At 33.5% G+C, this 20,087-nt stretch overlaps 1 protein-coding gene and 1 long non-coding RNA gene across 2 annotated transcripts in view; one reads left to right on the forward strand and one right to left on the reverse strand.

Annotated features, from left to right (window-relative positions):
* The window catches only part of LOC147076245 (RNA polymerase-associated protein CTR9 homolog), a 578,712-nt gene that overhangs the window by 16,232 nt on the left and 542,393 nt on the right, over nucleotides 1-20,087 (forward strand). The gene's annotated exons all lie outside the window — the stretch shown is intronic.
* On the reverse strand, nucleotides 10,535-18,011 carry LOC147076246 (uncharacterized). Its single transcript, XR_015069892.1, has 5 exons — nucleotides 17,783-18,011; nucleotides 17,011-17,136; nucleotides 15,465-15,617; nucleotides 13,780-13,926; nucleotides 10,535-12,318 (listed from the first exon to the last, which is right to left on the reverse strand). It is a non-coding gene; the product is annotated as an uncharacterized LOC147076246 (long non-coding RNA).

Consider the following 20,087-nt stretch of genomic DNA (forward strand, 5'->3'; position numbering starts at 1 on the left):
ATCATAGGACCGATCGATCGATTTAATAGGTATGTAGGTAGGTAATTTATAACGGGGGATAAGTGATCATTCTTCTTTTTCGAGACGCATATTTCACCCGACAGATGGCAGCGTGCAGCGGTGCGGTCACGTGACGTCTCGCGCGAATCGTGATGCGATTCGAATATAAGGCGGCCGATTATCGAGATTATATCGAATATGTCGCATTCTCCCGTTTAAGACGGCTACGGGTCGGTATAGCGCGAAGGCACGCCGAACGAGATACTTTTGCAATCTAATATAACTATCTCATTACCGGACGGAAAACGTTTAAACTCTGGATTATGTCAGTGTATATCGTCCGAAACATTTATGCACCGCGGCCGCACGCATCGTCGGCCGAAGTCGACGACAATTTATAATATAAGTTCCCGTAACACTCCTCTTTCATATTATATTCTCCATCACTGAACGGTTTTCCATTTTTAGAGATTATGCTTGAGGCAAAATAACAAGCAGTTATTATATTTGAATTACTGCCGATAAAAATTTCATATTGTTGATTGAATATTATCATTTTTTAATGCCTGAACTCATGGACCGACTTATGAAATTGTATATTCACATTAAACGTAATGATCATTCTTGAAAAAGATTTGCCTGCATTTTTTTATACAATGCGATTTGACAATTATGCATGAATTTCATCGACTCCGTTTGTGCATAGATGGGTTTAACATAATAATGAAAAGAAAATACGTATGGCTATGTCATCATTATTTTTTAATATCATGTATAAAAAAAACATTTTTAAATATATATAAAATTGTAATTTATTTTATCTTCCAAAATTAAACATTCGCGTTATATAAATAATATAACTGCTCGAGTCGAACCGTTGTAAGTATATCTTATTGATTTATCTAACTGTCTTGGTTCTACAACGTGAATAAAAGAAAGATGATGTTTTATTAATAAAACCAGAACGAACACCTTGACCACCTTTGAATGTCTCAGTACCTACATAAATATCTTGTGTGCTATGATTTTTAACTACCATGGATTTCGTCATTATGAATCCTATGTACTTCTTCATGGGATGGCTGCAAGCCAAATAAAGGCCTGCACGTGATGTGCGTTCTAGAAAAATCTCCTACCAGATTTACCAATACCGATAGTAGGATGCACCCTTATAGAATAGCCGATTTTATTTGTTTTTTATGTTTTATTTTTAAATGTAGATATAAATTATTGTTATTTCAGAAGGCCACTTAACAATCTGATATTAATTTGCAGGGAGTTGATTTTAAAGAGGAGTATGTTGAAGACACTATAAGCCAAAGCATTCATGAGGATCCAAAACCTGGTTGCTCTTATTCGGCATGCAAACCAGTATATGAGGTAGGCTAACAATATTGTAAGAAACTTGAACAATCCATGTACGTACTGATATACGAGCGGGTAGACTCGAAAAATGAGATTGTTTAAGAGAATGTACGCCAAAGCAATTATGAGAACCCTCAACCCAGTTGCTCTTATTCTGAATGCAATCAAGAAAATCATCAATATCATAATCTACTCTTTTCATTTAAAGCAATCTAAATTAATCGTATATACCTATGTATTTACGGGTAGGTTTTTAAAGTAGATGCGTATAACTAAAAATGAAAATATAACGCATTTTAAACAATTCGTCAATACTAGGTCACACAACAGGGTGATATTGGGTGCGAGATAACAAATGCGTGCCTATGTCCAATTGTTATTTATCGCTCAGATCTTGAACTATTTTTTTAATTTATTTTTATTTTTATTTTATTTATTAAGGAAACAAATAGTTAAATATCGATTACAAAAATTTTAAATATAATAATGAAAAGTTATTGACACCAGCAAAGTTTCCATATATACATTATAAAATAGTTGGGCCTAACAAGATAGAGATTAAGAATAACGTAAATATGAAGAAATTACAAAAGAAAATTACATGAGAAAAATGAGGAAGAATAATGAATAATTAAATTATATACAAAAAAGTAACATTAAAAAAAAAAATTATATATATGTAAATATAAAGGTATATCTATTTATACAAAATTTTGGAGATAGCGCGTTTAAATGATACAGGTGGATTATTAAAAGGATCAACGGTGGAAAAATACATATTATAATCTAAACAAGAGCGCCGAATAAAAGATTTTTGTGCATAATTAATTAGAACCGCTACGACAGATATGGTACAAAGTTTGGTTTCGCGTAAATCTTGATGGACAATGAGTGAACTATTGAAGAATGAAAACAATGGAAGCTGAGTACCATTTTCATTAAAAACAAATTCATCTATATCGAGTGTCCTTGACAGTGTATCCACCGTGTGGCTAGTTACATTTGCTTCATAGGTCTTCACTTTACTTGCAAAATTCTGCACTTTCCCTTCAAGCTCGCTGTTATATGGAATTTGCTGACTACAGGCTTGGCAACAGCCTGTAAAAGAAGAACACCGCTCTTTGGGTATATCTTACCTAAACCGATAGTAGAATGTTCCTTTGTTTTTAACCCATTGAAACCTAAATCGGATACTTTTTTTTAGAAAATTAGTTTTAACAAAAAGTATGTTGCTGATACAAAACCCTAAAGCAACATAGTATCCTCAGCCCGGCTACTCTGATTTAGAATGCACAACAGTAAACTAATTATCTACACAATATTTTATAAATTTTAAATAATGTACCTAGTTAGTTCTACTTAACTTAGGAAAAGGTGCTAATCTACTAGGTACTAATAAATGTGTATATCGTCAGCGCGAATATGTTAACCTAGGATAAGGATTCTTTGATAAACATAGATGGGAGAGTGATGTTTTATTACAAAACCCCATAAAGTCGAGTAAATACAATATACAAGTGCTATCTTTAAGTCTTACAAATACATCCCTGTGTTTCAAGATTCCTACATAATATGTATGTATAATAATATTATTATTAAGGTGTGTGATCAAAGAGATTGGACTCCTCCCCCAAAGGTAGCACACAAATGTCAGTGTGTACTCGTTTTGTGAGAGAAAGTTCTACTTCTCTGAAATTAGGTACACTTTGCTGCAAATGGGCCATACTTGGACATAAAAATGCCCCACTGAGTATTTTTTTTTATCAACACAAGCTTACAACCAATAATTTATGATAAAACGTATTTTCATTATAAAATGTTCCCGCAACAAATTTTTTATTAGGATTCAGGGTAAGAAAAAATAATGCAAATGGATGTAAGTATTTTATTTTTAATAACACAAAAAACATAATAATATTATGAAAAATTATACACAAATCAGTTAATAGCAAATGGTTAAATATTTGAATAAGAAATATGGTCTTGTTTTTACATATTGTTCTATATAAAATAACATAGCATTATTGTTTAGATAAAACGGTTAAATAAAAAACACAAATAATTACAGTTAATTACAAACAAAAAAAAAAGTTTATTATATTACCTACCTATTTACACATGTGTATTTTGAAAATATTTTATGAAATAAAAATATAACATGGGTTCGTTTTTGACATATTGTATATAAAATTACTTGTTTATACAAACCTATTAGAGACAAAATACAGGTAGGTATGTTAAAAATTTGATTATATAGTTAATTACAATATTTTATCTAATTAACTCAGTTTTTTAACTCTCATTTAACTTTAACACTCATTTAACGTCACTTTCCGAGAAATGCTTCCCACACAGTAATGAATATTTATATGTAAATAATAAAATCTATGTAAATAATGAATGTCATTAACAAGCACTAACAGTTTTTACTTTGAAAAAGACATCGTATATTTTTGGTTCAAAATAATATTATGCATACGGCCCTAGATTTTTCGCAATAAACAACCATTTGACGTTTGATCTAAAAGTTTTGAATTGTTATTGTAAAAGATCTTTTAGGAAAAACTATCAATGTATAAATAATTAATAGTATGCATATTGTTCCGAAATGCTGTTACTCATTTGTATTCTTCCATTAATAAACATTTTTTTACCGAATAATAACGTATAATACGTATAAATCGAGATAATAACAAAATCATATCCGCCATGTTGTTTTACCACACGACTTGAAGTAGCTCCAGAATACCAACATTACCAACTGTCTTTCTCCGATTCGTATTTTTTAGTACATAAATGATGGCGTGTTCCCTCTCCAGTCTTTCAATCTCTTTGTGTGTGTGTTTTTTTTTTAAATATTATTCTGTTATAACTATGTCGTGTGCCTCTAAGTAAATGCGATAGTTTACATTCTTTTAGTTGACTTCTGCAACCACTGCCGTGACCTATTCCGGTAGTCTCGGATTGTCAGAGAGAGAAGTACAAGAGCCATACTTTGAAATACAAATTGACTATCAAGACATTAAAAAAGAATTGGGCGTATATGAAACGATTACCAATATAGTCAGTGGCACTCATCATAAATTCTCATGTATAACATCCGGTGTGATAAAAAGGCAAAAAATGACTCATTCTGGTGAAAATCCATTTAAATGTGATCAATGTTATTTCTCTTGTATACAATCCGATGCGATGAAAATACACAAAATGACTCATTCTGGTGACAAGCCATTTAAATGTGACAAATGTAGTTACTCTTGTATACAATCCCGTACGATGACAAAACACAAATTGACTCATTCTGGTAATAAGCCATTTAAATGTGACCAGTGTAATTACTCTTGCAAAGGATCTGGTGATTTGAAAATACACAAAATGATCCATTCTGGTGAAAAGCCATTTAATTGTGACCGTTGTGTCTACTGTTGTAGAACATCTCGTGCGATGAAAATACACAAAATGACCCATTCTGGTGAAAAGCCATTTAATTGTGACCATTGTAATTACTGTTGTAGAACATCCAACGCGATGAAAATACACATAATGACTCATTCTGGTGAAAAACCTTTTAATTGTGACCAGTGTGATTACACTTGTGTACAATCCGCTGCGATGAAAATACACAAAATGGCTCATTCTGGTGATAAACCATTAAAATGTGACAAGTGTAATTATTCATGTATACGATCTGTAGAAATGAAATTTCACAAAATGACTCATTCTGGTGAAAAGCCATTTAAATGTGACCGGTGTAATTTCTCTTGTAAAACATCTAGTAAGTTGAAATTACATAAGATGAGACATTCTGATGAAAATCTATTTAAATGTGACCATTGTGATTACTGTTGTAGAACATCCGGTACGTTGAAAATACACAAAAAAACTCATTCTGGTGAAAAACCTTTTATTTGTGACCAGTGTGATTACTCTTGTATACAATCCGGTGTGATGAAAATACACAAAATGACTCATTCTGGTGAAAAACCTTTTAATTGTGACCAGTGTGATTACTCCTGTGTACGATCCGGTGTGATGAAAAAACACAAAATGACTCATTCTGGTAATAAGCCATTTAAATGTGACCAGTGTGATTACTCTTGTAGAACATCTAATCAGTTGAAATTACATAAAATGAGACATTCTGGTGAAAAGCCACTTAAATGTGACAATTGTGAATACTCTTGTATACACTCTCGTAGTATGAAAAAACACAAAATGACTCATTCTGGTGATTAGCCATTTAAATGTGACCAGTGTGAATATTCTTGCATACATTCTTGTGCTTTGAAAATACACAAAATGACTCATTCTGGTGAAAAACTATTCAAATGTGACCGATGTAATTACTCTTGTAGAACATATGCTATACTGAAAAGACACAAAACGATTCACGTTCGTAATAATATATTGTAATTATATTGAATGTTACCATGCAATATGTTAACAATTTCGTACCTACACAATTCACAAAATAGTGTCACGCTGACCTTTTTAATCGTATTAATTAATCTTTTTCATAAGTTATAAGTCATTGATTAAGACATTATATTATTTAATAGCGTTAGCAATCAATTTAGTGCCAATAAAAATGTAGTGCATTAATTGTCGTAGGAATATTATATACTTACCAATGTTTGGGAAATTTTCCAGCATTAGTTTTATGATAATAATACGATGTAAATGTCATCAAATGAGTTATCTATCATTTATCATCGTGTGACCAAAAGCACATTTTAAAAACATTGGGAAACTTCGTAATATAATGTTTTACTTGTATAACCCCACTGTTGTGACATTATATTATCCGATTGTCAGGTGATAATGAATGTTCGTTCTTTTTAAATAGTATCGGATGCCTTAAATTTTTCGTTTACTTTTTTCCTGTCTTGTATTTTCATATTGATAAATATTTTTATCGCAAATTATGGAAAATGATTCGTGTGGTGCCAGTAACAATACCAGTCGTTGGTCTTTGCCAGTCATTGCAATTGAAAGTTTCTTTGTTGTCTTACGACCTCTGCTCGCTACTCACTTTTTAAATAAGTTTAAATTGTTAATTCCCTACTTTTAACACATTTTACAGTCTTTCTTTAAATGTGCCACTTCTAACATTTTGTTATGTATTGTATTTTTATTATTCTCATTTTCTCTTAGCAGTTCTCTCTGAAACTAGAACATATCATTTCTATAGCATCTCCGATGTATGTATGTTAATATAATATAAACAACTTATTAGGGAGGTACATGACTGACTCATAATTATTAATATTATGTTTTTACATTTTATTTTTCTACTATTCTGTGTATGTATATCTTTACTATCTTCCTCGGCTTGATTACTGACCGACAAGAAATCGGCGATAACAGGACGTCGCTGTAGTTGATAAAAGACTTCTCAGTGACGTAACTGTCATGGCGGCAACGCGTGCTAGATGCATGGTAAATAATGTATCGGCCCTCTTTTTCGACGCGACTCCTTTTAGCCTTAGCAATAAACCATAAGTAAACAATATAAGAATAAATCAACATCACTGGAGCGAAAAATGATAAATGGTAAATTTGGGGGCGCCTCTTGAATTTGAAAATGGAAGTGCGATTAGCTGCACTGGGAGGGATTGTTAGTACATAGTTTTAACACGCGGACAAGATGTTCTTTTTCGACTATATAATATCAACTATATATGAATACTCTGCTGGTAGTTCACTGATTTATTTCCCAAACCATAATTTTAGATAATTTATTAATATGTTAGTACCTAGGTATTAATTTTTGTAATACTTTAAGATTTTTATTGGAAAATATCCATATAATGTAATTTGTTTTAGTTTTAATAATAAAATGAGACACACATTCAAAACTTTTATTTTAAAATAATACATAAATAAACTTAAATCACATTATTTTAGTACAACCTTATTTTCTGTAATAAGTTTATTGCGACCCACGTGCTTCAACATATTTATGTTTGAATTGAGTCATCTGGGAACTTTCAATGAATTCGTTTCATAGTTATTTATTCACGTTTTGGTAACGCTATCTTAACTTCGCCTATCAAAATCCATGTAAAAGCTTCTCGATTTGCTTTCAAACAATACACATTGCAAGAAGTTAACTACAATAATACATAGATACTGTACCTAATGTATTTTTTTATATTCGAGAATTCCGGATTTCAGAAATTAACAAAGTACAATAGAGTTCAAAAAACTATATTTTTTATTTAATGCATAATTCGCAAGATTTAAGAATGTAACATTTTTTTATTGACATACATAATTTTGAAAACACTTCTGAGAAAATATGTAACCAATAGAACAATGCGACACCCAGCAGTATCAAATTTGCGTCTCTCGAATTTAGCACCCATGCAAATTGACCACAATGCTATTGTAATATATACCAAAGTATTCTAAGAGCCATTAGTTAAAATGTGTCGCAATTAGATATGATACCTATAGCGTAATGTTCAATGAGCATGGGCGCGAAACCCGAGAGATGTAGGCTCGATCCTGGGTGTCACATTTTTTCAAAAAAGACTTTTTCTATTGCATACTACCTATATTTTCTCAGAATCGCTACTACGCTGTAGTGTAGTACTAGTACTAGAATTAAAGATTGTTGCGTATAATTATGTTGTATAAAAGCCATAAAGATTATGGACGTATCCGAAATATCACCAAAGGACTCAACACAATATTATATAGGTATGGAAATTTTAATGACAGCACTATTTATCGCTACCTACTAACACACCTTGGAGTTTCAGTGAAAATATGACACCTAATTCTAAATCCGATATTATTAATGGGTATGACTATAGATAGACGCTATGATCTATTATTTCTACGAAAGATTGATTTGAAATTTGTTTAGAAATGAATAAATTATTGTATCAACTTGGAAGTAGAGTGTCAGCAGGGCCTACCAAAACCCTAGAGCTCTTCCGAGCATAATGTATCACAGCATTAAAATTTGTTAAAATAGGTAAGCTCCGATAGGAGGGCCATGTAGCAATTATGGACGGTGCTCAACCGCTATGCAGCGCCGGCGCGAGGTTATTTGGTGCCCTAAACAACGTTTATTTGAGCGCCCCCTTATTAACAAATTGTCTTCTTTTTTTCGAAACAAAAAAAAACTTTTAGGGATCATTAGACATAATATACACTAAACTTATAAATAAAATAATTTAAGTCTTTTCCAAAAAATCTAAATTAAACACATTATTATAAAACACGACCGCACACACCTTTGCATAAGAGATATCACTGATGAAACAATTTTCTTTTATATAGCCCATTCTAAGATCTGGGTCAGTTATCTTTGACTGTCGGAAATAAAAAGAAAGCATTTCGTGCCAATAATTAATCTTATCAACGTTTTTTGAAGCACCTCGATCGTATTTTTTGAGCATTTCCTTGGACTAATCGACACGCGCCTTTTTTGTGCGATTGTCAAATTATGCGGGATCCAACGCGAACATAGCTTATTCACGTCTAAATAAATGTTCATACAAGATCGTATACACGCTGGTGTCAATAATCAGGGATGCCTCAATCTCGCAGTTTGTCACTGACGAACTTGCATGATCAGTTCACGCACAGTAAAATAGATAACAGACAGTGTTTCTATAAGAGAAACTACGAAATAATATGTTAGGTAATTTAAGCAAAAATACCTACACATTGAACTAATTTGATAAACTTGGGAATGATAGAAGCGATTTTTGTGATAGTACCCGATGGTGGAGAACTGAGGCTTTATTTAAGGCCCTCGAGAAGTGGAGTGTATGCTGAAGATAACGATATCTACACGTTGACCATTTCATAATGTCAGCACATCCTGCACGCACATGAATGATGCGGTTATGAGCAATTCTGCAATACTAATATATTCACAGCATCTGAGTATAAATACCTTCTACATGTGATTGCAGTTATTTAACAATCTACCTATTATATTGTCTATAACCAGGGAGACGATATTCGGGAGTCTTTCATTATGTACGTCATTCAGCAAGAAAAGAAAACACATGGTTGAAGTCTCCGAGCGGAGTTGGATAGGTATATTACTCTTAAGACATATTGGAAACATTATGATATGAAAAAAAAATCAATACACAATGTCACATTATATAACGAATTATTACTACGGTCGTGAGCCAATAAGGCTTCGAAATGTAGGATTATTTAAAAGTTTGTCTTTTTTACTCACTATTATCTTTAGTTCGCACTTGCCTTATTTATTGACTATTATTGAACACCAGTTCTGATGAATACAACAATGCACAGGGCAGAATCAACTTGGGGAAGCCTTCGTCTAGCAGTCGATTGATTACGGATGATGAATATTATAATTATAGCGGTATGTATCGTTATTATCTTATAAATTTTGATAATTGTAGGAATTCATTAGACCGGGAGGAATGGAATTAGCTTGGAACTCTCCATCTAGGAATGGATTGATTCAGGCTGATACTAATGATGATATAAATAGCTGCATATTATGTAATTTTTATAATTATAGTAATGCACAGAACCAGGAAGAGTGAAACCATGTTGGATACGCCTTCATCCAGCAGTAAAATGATCCCCAGGCTGATGATGATGATGAAGTTGTTTGATATATAATCGATTAGGTACTGATTTTCTACGTTGATTCGGTTAATTTCTTAACATTGTTCAAGCCACTATAATCAATGTGATTCTATACGTCACGATGATTGCTAGATTATACTGATAAGAAAAGTAACATTGTATAAGAATAAATAAGGCACACAATCGTTTGTCAACTCAATACCAAACAAACAAGCATATTTTGTATTAAGTATACACATAGATGTTTAATAAATATTATAGACCAGTGTCACACAGGATAGAGCATTAGAAAATATTAATGGCATAATCAAATCATATTAATTATAGTTTTGAAAACGATAAGTAACAACCTAAAACTAGAAGCGTTAACTATTTAAGATGTTAACAACTGAATGACGTATCTTTTTATGCAATTTCATGCTATAATATGATCGACATGAGTAATCACAATGAACACATTTAAATGGCACTTCACAGAGTAAGTCGTTTTGTGTATTTTCATATTACCAGATCTAACACAAGAGTTATTGAAGGGTAAATTAGCAAAAAAAGAAATATCAACAAACCAAAAGTTGTCATAATTCACAATTTAATTTCGGATTAGAGGTACTTGTGTAGCAGTTTTCATATATATTGGACATTTTAATGCTTAACGTTCATTCATACATATCATTACAGGTCATGGAAAGTCCCACTTATGGACCTGTATGGGGTATCGAGAAACCGTTATTTTCGAAGGACTATGATTTGTTTTATACTTTTTCATAAAGTTAGATGAAAGTACGGGTGAAAATGTAAGTTTTCCAAATGCCTAAGTCATTTTCAAGTTTCGTGCGACATTTCATGTTTTTCGTGTGTACACTTTATTAATATTGTTAATATTGGCTTTCCACCACAATGAATTGTTTTGTGTATTTCATATCACCAGGAAAACATGGGAAAATTACAATGGTCATAATATGTAAATAGTTTTTAACCGTAATGAGTCTCTTTGTGTATTTTCATACTTGTGGATGAGTGATAACAATGAAACAATTATAAAGCTATTTTAAATAAGCCAATGTTGTGTACTTTCATGGTGCCACATGCTATACACGAATAATTAATTACAAGGTCACATTGAAACGGCTTTTCAACAGAATGTGTCATTTTGTGTATTTTCATATTACACGATGTTATAGAATACTATTTAAATTAATCACATTTAAATGGCTTTTCACCAGAATGAGTCATTTTGTGTATTTTCATATCACCAGATCGAAATCTGCTGACGATGCCAGTTTTAACGAGTTTTAATGAGTCATCTTGTGAGCTATCATTCTACTAGACATTATACAAGAGTAATTACATTGGTCGTATTTAAATGGCTTTTTACCAGAATGAGTCATTTTGTGTGATTTCATCGTATCGGATTGTATACAACAATAATCACATTTTTCGTATTTAAATGGTTTTTCACCAGAATGAGACATTTTATGTAATTTCATATCACAAGATGTTATACAAGAGTAATTACATTGGTCACATTTAAATGGCTTTTCACCAGAATGAGTGGTGTTGTGTTTTTTCATATTAACCGATTCTTTACAAGTCATTACATTAGACACATTTAAAAAGCGTTTCACCAGAATGAGTCATTTTGTGCCTTTTCATGTCACAAGATCTTAAACACGAGTAATTACATTGGTCACATTTAAATGACTTTTTATCAGAATGAGTCATTTTGTGCCTTTTCATATTACAAGATGTTATACTAGAGTAATTACATTGGTCACATTTAAAAGGCATTTCACCAGAATGAGTCATTTTGTGGCTTTTCATATTACAAGATGTTCTACAAAAGTAATTGCATTGGTCACATTTAAATGGCTTTTCACCAGAATGAATCATTTTGTGTATTTTTATTACTCCGGATTGTTTACAGGAGTAATCACAGTGGTCACATTTAAATGGTTTTTTATCAGAATGGGTCATTTTTTTTTGATTCTTGAATTCGGATCGCATGCTTACATAATTAACAGTTTCCGCTATTGATTTTTTATGACACGTTTTGTGAAGCTTCAATTGAGATAGCGAAGCAAAAAAATCAAAACAAAAACTGCACACAAAATTTTCCTTATTAAATGATTGTTTCCCCAACTTTATAACAGCTACTAATAATTCGGGATTTTTGGGGGTAGATTGTATATGCTTACGTTTAGCAGTGCGACTGACTATATTAGTAGTCGTTTCATATACACCCAATTCTTTTTTAATGTCTTGATAGTCAATCTGTATTTCATCGTATGGCTCTTGTACTTCTCTCTCTGGCAATCCGAGACTACCGGAATATGTCACGGCAGTGGTTGCAGAAATCAACTAAAAGAAGGTGAAATATCGAATTAAATCAAAAATCTTAATATAAACATAGGAATCTTGACAAGCATGGTGGATAAAATCAGCGAAAAAAGATACTTATGTTGATCAATATTTTTATTTCAAGTCAATTCGCATGGGATTTAAATATATTATTAAGACTTAAAATATGACTTTGATAATATGGAATCAGACTAGTTATTATATTCATTTGACCTTGTGAGGATTGATAAAAAATATTATTCTGCCATATATGTTTATCAGAGCATCCTATTCCTAGCTAAATATATTCGCTGCCGACCTATATATATTATTTAAGCAGAAGACTAGTATTTATAGAATAGTTTGTAAGTAATCGAATTACAGGACATCATAAAAAAGAAAATTGAAATCAACTTCCTGAAATTTAGTATACGATTTAGTTTGCATTCCTTTACCTGCAACTTTTCAACCTGTTACTTGAGTAGTTCGTAATGAGTTGTTTGAAATGTGTGATAATTCTACTTTCATTTAAAAGCATCTAAATTGAAAATCAGTAAAATTTAATAGTCTTATGTACCTGTTTAAATATACACTGCATCATCTGCCAATTAAATAATAATTAATAATATCACTTAAGCCAAGTCATTGACAAATTTTTGCATTCCTATTTGGAAACTGACCTTTATAAATTCGATTAATGGCAGTTGAGAAAGTTTATATAATGACCGCATGTTTGGAGCATCAGAGAAATGGTAAACTATTAAATTGGCACTCACAGTGTGTTGAATAAGGTAAGTGAGTTCTTCTAGGTTGTTTTTAGTTAAAATCGATTGAAATGGTCAGTTTTTTTCGCACAAGTAAATTTAATTCAGTAGCTTATTCTTCTTCTTCTTCGGCCATATCCGCCCCTTAATTGGAGCAAATGGATAACACGCGGGGCCGCAAAGAATCCCTGTCGCTTGCCAGTCTTCTTGCTTCGTTCCAGGGCAAACCAACTTTCCGTAGCTCCGCCGTATACTCTATAGATAGTATTAGTATAGGACGCTGGAATCCGGTCGGCTTGAAAAACAGGCAATCCAGGTGGCGGTTCTCATCTAGCATCCGCAGCACGTAGCCGAACAAGGTCCAACATCGCTTTTTCACTCTCGTTGTGATGAGAGGCTGCATGGTACGTTCTCTTATCTCCTCGTTTCTCCTAAATTTATACCACCGTACATCCAGTATCCGTCGCAAAAATCTGTTTTCAAAGCTCAGTATATGGTTGCTCTGAGCATTCGTAAGGTGCCATGATTCGCTACCGTAAAGCAGCACTGTCAGAATGCAAGGGTCCAATAGGCAGCATTTGATATGATGATCCCAGACATTCAGCATCGAGTTAAATGTTTCTCCAGCCATTCCCATTCGGATATCGACCTTTTTTTCAGAGTTAACACCGTTAAAATCGTATGTGGATTATTTTTAATGAATAGATTGTTATAATACCTGATTTCCTGGGTTGCATTTAGAATAACAGCAACTAGATTGCTCATAATTGCTTTGGCGAACATTCGCTTGAACAATCTCATTGTCTGAGTCAATCCGCTCGAAATATTTTTCCGATTTTACATTGCTAACGTATTTTGAAGAGATCTAAAAAAATTAATAAACTTTATACTTAAATACAAAATCATATCAGTCCATACTTAAGACAATATAATATAATCTGCCTTAAGCGAATCCGGTGAGGGCATTTTGACCATGAAGTAAAATATATTCGCTGAACGACTTGTGATGTGAGATGGAAGTGAACCTTGTCGGTTCTATCGTGTATTTGTTATGTGACTATCGTGGACAAATAATTTAACAATTAATATACGCATGCGAGATTTCACTAACACGTTTTTCTCTCTGCCACCTCTTATAGAGTCGTATACCATGGCGTAACGAACGTTAAGCTACCTTCAATGTTGCGTTGAATATCACAGGCGCAATTTACCTGAGCTCGGTTGGCGAGCTCTAGCTAGAGTGTTTGATTATTATTACAGCCAATTCACGACGAGAAAAAACATTCTCGATTGCAGATACCAAGTAACAATGATTGATCGGTCTTATTGGTTGGAAACTCTTACCCTTTAACTGACATATGGGCCACTCCAATAGGATGCGTTCGGCATCTTGCAATTCCCCACATATAAAGTTATCGTAAATCATAATGCAGTAGAGGCTCGATTATCCAGACTATTTGGAGATGAAAATAGTTCCAAAAATCTAAAACTATTTTACCATTTTTTTCTTAAAATCTTACGAAAACGACAAACATACATATAAAAATTTTTTAGAAAATATTAAGTGATATTAATTTAACGATGTCTTATTGAGCAGACACAGCAGCCTTCAGTGATTGAGGTAATCGCGAAAAACGGCTTATGTGGCTAGGAAATGTGTTCCGGATGTCACCAGAGAGCGCGACCTCACGTACCCTTGTGGCACAGTCTCAAGAGTTCTGTCGCCGTGGCCAGCCCTGCCTTACCCTGCACACTAAAGCGATATACGTGCTACAAGTCTGGAAGCGCGAGAGTTGGCGATGGACCGAAGGAAGTGGCGCCCCAATACTGGGTCGTGAGAAGGTGAAAAAAGAAGAAGAATTACATATGCTTACCTTAATCGCTGATGTATTAACGATTCGTAAATGAAAGATGCTTCAGCAGAAATACGGAATGACAATGTAAATAAATTGGTCTGTATGATGAAACTACTGATTTGTGGTTGATAAAATAGCCAATTTAAATATTAAATTGAAAGATAACAACTGCACCTTTTACTCCACGTTTGGTTCTCTGTTATGGGAGAGTAAAAACAAATCATTGAACTAATTACGATTCAAAATGAGTCCATAAAATCTTTGTTTTTCGAATCTAGCACGGATGAAAAAAGATGTGTTTTTGTTTCTGATGCTAAAACTGGTCAAGTGATTCAAGTGTTTACTTGAAATTACTGCACATAACTTTTTTGGCTGGAAGACTGGAACGATTCGTATATTGATTGTGTTTTTGATACGTACTTTCATGTCCTATATCTCATATGAAAACAAGACACCCTATGATCACGTACCCGAATCTGTGGTGTTTATGTCAAAACAAACCTACGTACATGCATTGTTCAAGTTTCATAGACTATTGTGTAGCTACTTGATAAACTGGTTTCCGTTCAGAATAAGAGCAACCGGGTTTTGGTTCCTCATGAATGCTTTGGTTTATTGTGTCGTCAACATAATCCACTTTGAAATCAACTCGCTGAAAGTTGGTATCCGATTTTATACTGAACATGTGTGTTGAACGCCTCTGAAAAAACAATAATTAATAAATATATTTTAAATAAAACAAATCGGTTATCAGATAAAGGTGCACCGTACTATGAGAATTGGCAGATCTGGTAGGAGATTGATTTATAACAGACATCATGTGTGGCCCTTTATTTCACCTGTAGTCACTGCATGATGAAGTATGCTCGAAGCGAGAGCACTGGCTAATGCATGGATAGGGAAGGTAACGGCTGAGGGGTAGGCATGTCCAGCGTACATGTGGTTTAGAATGGCCCGATCCATGGTAGATAAAAACCATAGCAAACACAATGTTTACGTACCAACTAAAACATTCAACAGTAACAAGTTGTTCGTATTGTTCTTATTAATAAAACATCACCTTTCATTTATTCACTGAACGGAACGGTTGGTAGTTCAATGGGATATACAACGATTGGATTTGAGCTGTTTTATGATATTTGAGCACTTTACGAAATGGCGTTGAATTGTTTAAAGTGCATTTTTCGACAATGATGCATTTAAAGTAAGTAGAACTCTCAACACCTTATTTTATCACTCCTCCATTTCTTCTTCTTCTTCTTCCACCCGGTCACGTCCTAACATTGGGACATAGAGCAAGCACAAGTTGACGTCACTTCCTCGGTTCATGCCAACTCTTGCGCTTCCCGCCATGTCAGACCTGCAGCACGTAGGTTGCTCTTGTAACACCGCTGCAGGGTGAGGGTGGGGCGGCCATGGCGACGGAACCCTTGAGGCTGTGCCACAAGGGTACGAAGTGTCGCACTATTTGGCGGCATCCGGAATACGCGTCCCAGCCACGTTAAGCGTATCTTTATGATAACCTCAATCACCGAAGGCTGATGTGTCTGCTCACGAACTCGGGTGTTTGTAACGCGGTTGTACCAATGTACCCCTAAGATTCGGCGGAGACATCGATTCTCAAAGCTCAAAAGCTAACACTCTTGAAGCTTAGTAAGATGCCATGTCTCACAGCCATGCAGGAGCACAGGTAGCACGCACGCGTTAAACAAACGACATCTGGTCCTCACAGAATACAGCCTTGACCTCCATGCGACTCCAAGTTGGCTGAACGCAGAACTCCTCCACTGCTGTCCGAATACTTTACCCAGTAGGTGCCTTTTGTTAAAGTACCTACTTCAACTATATGTATGTTTCACGAATAATACCTATACTTAATAAGTATTGTATTGCTCTTGATTGCAGAAAAGACAAGGAAAATCTAAAAAATTTTAAGAAGGTACCTATGCAAATTGTTTTATTATTTCTATGATACCTACTGGTGACAGCTAACAATATCAAAATATTCGAATGTTTTAGAGTTCATTCCGTCACTATAATCATTCCACCCCATCACACAATTAGTATTTATTAAAATAAAAGTAGGAACTCACCCGATTCACTTGTTCCGAATAAGAACTACCCTGTTGCGGATCTTCATAAATGTCTTCAATAAGCTCAGTCTTTATGTCAATTAGCTGATTCTTCGATGTTATTATTGTTGGGTCTGAAACAATATTCTAAAAAACAAAACATTATGTTATAAAATCAAGAATATTTTTAAGAAGACCGACAATACGTGCGAAGCTCGACCACACACTTGAGTGGGCATGGTTTCTGTCGTTATCTGACGCCAAACTTCATTAATATATTATAATAGTAGGTAACAAGCAATTGCAAACAATACTAATCTGCAATAATGTTTGAATTGTCAATGTCAATTCATACGTATTATAATTTAATTTAAAATAAAACAAAATATAATTATGCAGATAACGCCATAAGGACACCTCAAAGTGACCTCAAAGCGGTGGAAACTGGTCGATACTCAATTACGTCGACTAATTCAATTGGTATATTGTATTACTATAAAATAACAATACCTACTCAATGGTAATTCAAAACGAACGTACCAACTTTCCTTATCTAAAACAATTGGTTTAAGTGTCGCTGGCGACTGATTTATAGTTTTTTTTTTATCGGTGGAAGTGTCAAATAGTTTTCTTCCTCGGTTATTGAAACATTTCCAATTCGATATCCGACATGACTAGGTACATGATTCGTTCGGACATAATATACTTTATGATATCTTTGGCACCATTGTTTGTCGATTCTCTGGAGAATGTTTATCCCGAGAAAGTAATAAATAACCATTGAAAAACTAACCTCGGCAGCGTGGCGGGGATAATCATCATACTCGTGTTTATTGTAAGTATTTAACTGTGGATTTTTTCCATGTAAGGACACATCGAACAGACGTTGCTCATTTGCATCAGACTCGAAGTCACCTCCTTCGCGTTTTACGTCCATTTTACGATTTGAAAGCGTTCGTTCTCACAGATTATGGAGTAACACTGTAAGCAATCCTGACAAACTGGTATATTCTGGCAGCCGTGATAGTAGACGATGTTGATTGCACCCGCCATAAACAAAAGATACCGAATAGTATTGCCACCTTATATTATGTATTATTTTGATGTGATGCATTTATAGTAAACTAAATATTATAATACCTATTAGGCATCCTACTAATTATATTATTATAAAGTTCAAAAAGATACATAATGATACATCTGATGTCTGGTCAAATGTAAGGTACCTAAGTATATTATTAAAGCGAAACCAAAGGCAATCTACAAATCGCTTATGGCTCTAATAGACTCTATGCCCTCTTTCAGACGGGATTCCGGTGTCGAGCCACCGGCGTGGCTCGATTCCGCATTTACACATAACTAAATGGGAGCGTTCAGACGGAAGACACCCGTATCGCACTTTTTTTAAGCCACCTGTGTGGCAGAGATTCCGCATTTACACATAACTAAATGGGAGCGTTCAGACGGAAGATACTCGTGTTTACGAGAATCGCACACTTTTCCTTTGCCAGCCACAATGTCAAGCCGCTCGAACTCATTATTATTTGCGAGCGCGGTTTTTATTACCTTTTTTTATGCATTGCCTCGGCCGAAACTCCGGCGATCGTAATAAAAATAATAATTAATACAAAGACCGCTTTGATGCGGTGACACGTGTGCTATTATTATTATTGAAAATGATTTTATCATTGACACATAATTAATATTAATAGGCATGTTTTTTAGCTAAATAGAAATTTCTTCAAAATAAAATGCATAAATGAAAACAGTGTTTCATACTGATCCAGATTCTGAAAAAAAAAATTAATATTATTCTGTTTTCAATAAAAAAGACAATTTACAGATGGTGGTGTTGGTGAGAAAATTTCTTACGATCGATTTGATGAAATTCATTATTGACAATAGTTTATAATCAAATAGATCAGTTTGGTCGAGCATCTTCAAAATACCTACTTAAGTAGGTATGTAAAGAAATAAATACTAACAAGTTTTTCTCTCAATGTATTTGCCATTACTTTGTCGTGTAATTATTTTTATTGCTGAAGCCAGGTATAATTACCTATTGTCTTTTAATTGAACTCCTCGGCGCTATTTATTTTGTAAATTTTAATTTATCATTGACGCATAATTAATATTAATAGGCATCTAAAATATCTAAAATTATGTGATTAAATTATAGGTAGGTACATAACTTTGGTTATTTTATTGATATGATAATATTTTTTATTATTTGATTAGGCAGAGCATAATGAGCAGAATAAATTTTAAATTATTGTTTATTGTTATTAAATCGTATTTAATATTATTCTGTTTTCATTAAAAAAAAACTACAATTTGCAGATGGTGTACTAAGTTTTTTTAATTCGATGAAACCTGCGAAAACCATAGCTAATAGTAAAAAATACTCTAAAATTATGCGATTAAATTATAGGTACACAACTTTGGATATTTTATAGATAGGAAATATATTTTTTTTATTATTTGGTTAGGATGGGAATAATGAAGTTTGTATTTATCGAGCATTCATAACAGAACTACAATGTACAATACAAAATTTGTCATTGATAGGGAACCTTTTTTTTAACATACCGTCGCAATAGGATTTGTTTCCCGAATATCCATTTTTGTCGAAATCGACATTTTAATGCAGTTCAATTTCTTTTATCGAACTCTACCGAAATCATTTATAAAAACAATATATTTTTATCTAGGAACAGAGATATTTTTTTAAAAAACCCGAATACGTCATGTTAAGTTACAATTACTCCGTGGTGTCCTCCCGAATGTCCAACTATTCGTACCTGAATATCCAAGTTAATTTCGGTCGAAATAAATCTGTGGCTGCGTTTTTATTTCCCGAATATGACTTTTAGCCAATCAAACCGCGCTGACGCCGTGCATCTCGCTCCCACATTCACGTTGTCTAGCTCTAAAACAATCACGCCCACTTTCATATTTTTCGGCCGTCCGGGGGCCTCTTTCAAATTTCGTCTTATTGATATTGTTTTTAAAGTTACTATTGTTTTAATAGTGAATTCATCAAATTTGAAGAGATCATTTATAGCTGATACATCACCAGTTTGCCCTGAACTTATAGT

The sequence above is a fragment of the Rhyacophila brunnea genome, unplaced genomic scaffold (genome assembly GCF_057557595.1).
Source record: "Rhyacophila brunnea isolate RB1 unplaced genomic scaffold, BYU_Rbru_1.0 scaffold_13, whole genome shotgun sequence".
NCBI lineage: Eukaryota > Metazoa > Arthropoda > Insecta > Trichoptera > Rhyacophilidae > Rhyacophila > Rhyacophila brunnea.